Raw genomic sequence first — 1,911 nt, 5'->3', positions numbered from 1 at the left:
AAATAAAATTAAAAAAAAATAAATCTTAAAAAAAAAGGGTCTCTCACATGGCAGGTAGCTATTCAGTATTTCCTCAGTGAGTGTGTGGAGTGCACTGTGTGTGTATTAAACAGCACTCATTTCTCACTCATGAAGGTTTGTCTTGGGAAGCTGAGGAAGGAGGACTGCAAATTTGAATCCCATGTGGGAGAATCCTGTGTCACCATAAAACAGACTGTAGGTGAAGCTGAGCGGTAGAACACCTTTGGGTTCAACCCCCAGCCCTGGAGAATACGTTGCATGTGAGTTCATCCTGACGGCTTACCTGGCAAATATATACATTTTATTTTTTTTACATTTTGAGATTTAATAAGCTATATATTCTATGTTAACATTTTTCCATTTGGGAAGAAAAGTTCAGCATTTTGATTACTCATTCTGTTAGGATAGCGTTACAGCAAAATGGGCTAAAAATTGCAGGTTTCATTTGCATTTTGTCAAGAAACATAAAATTTAAAGATAGTAAACTTATTGAGCTTCAAAAAGAGATCGTGGCTAAAGGACTAAAAATGTCAAGGACCAACAATATAAGACAGAATCAATTGTACTGTACTGCTTTCTGTGGAGAAAGAGAGGTATGCTGGTTGGGCCCAGTCTCTTACAGCACAGTTGTCTAAGTGGTACCTCAGTTTGTGAACTTGGTTCTTGCCCTGATTCTGGTCGCAAACTGAGTTGGGTGGGAACCAAATAAAATTCAGTGGTTGAGCTGTGTATGTTGGTATGCACCTATCCCAGCACTCAGGAGGCTGAGGCAGGAGAAGCACTTGAATTTGAGAGCAGCCTGCGTTACATAAGTGAGTTCAAGTCAGCTGGTACTACATGATGAGATCCTGTATTAAAAAAACTAAATTAAGTAGTATGGTTCATAGTTTATTTGATTCAAATTTGATTCATTTCTTGGGCCTGAGGAGATAGCTCAGTGGTCTAAGCAAGTGCCTGACAAGCGCAGTGACCTGAGTTTGATTCTCAGTAACGCATGCCATGCAGGCCCTGAACTCCAGGCATGCTGTGCTGCACCCCAGTTCAGGTGTGGTGGTGCACACCTGTCATCTCCGCACAGGGAAGGCTGAGACAGGAGGATCACTACAAATCTGAGCTACGTAGCGATACCCTGTACCAAATAAATATATCTATATCTGTATATCTATTAATGTATTTTAGTACAGGGTCTACAGGTTTCCACTACATAGCAGGCAGATCGGACTCATAGCAGTACTCCCATTTTGAGATCCCAAGCACTGGGATTACAGGCACGCACCACCATGCCCAGTCTCAGTCACTGTCTCAGCGTGCTCCGGGGCAGGGGAGGCCTGCATGGCACTCAAGGGATCGAACCCCTGTCCCTGCACCTTTTTTTTTTTTTTTAATGTATTTGGTACAGGGTCTACAGGTTTTACAGGGTCTCACTACAAAGATCGGACTCATAGTGATCCTCCTATTTTCAGGCTTCCAAGTGTTGGGATTACCGGTACTCGCCAGCTTGCCCAGTCTCAACTGCAGATCAGCCCTGGAGTGGGGGGTGGAAGGAAATGCTGGGGGCTGAACCCTAGCCTCTGAGCTCTGCCTAAGCAGGTGCTTTAGTCCACTGAGCTATCTGGCTGGACCTAAAGAAATGAATTTTAAAAATGTAAAAAATAAACCAAAAAAGTTTGATTCAGTTTTCATCCAGTTTGGTTTGCAACCAGGATTGTGTTGTGTTGTGAATCAAGGTACCACTGTATGTGATTTTGGGAAGAGTAGAATTTTAAGCCTGGCCAACCTTCAGAAGGGTAGTGCGTTCAAGTCTGTAGGTATCCTAGTAATAGTGTTAATTGGTTGTCACTTTTAAATATATGTATTAGGGGCTGGTGAGATGGCTCAGTGGTCTAAAGC

The sequence above is a fragment of the Octodon degus genome, unplaced genomic scaffold, assembly GCF_000260255.1.
Source record: "Octodon degus isolate 3935 unplaced genomic scaffold, OctDeg1.0 scaffold00033, whole genome shotgun sequence".
NCBI lineage: Eukaryota > Metazoa > Chordata > Mammalia > Rodentia > Octodontidae > Octodon > Octodon degus.
Note: the sequence above shows the minus strand (reverse complement) of the source record.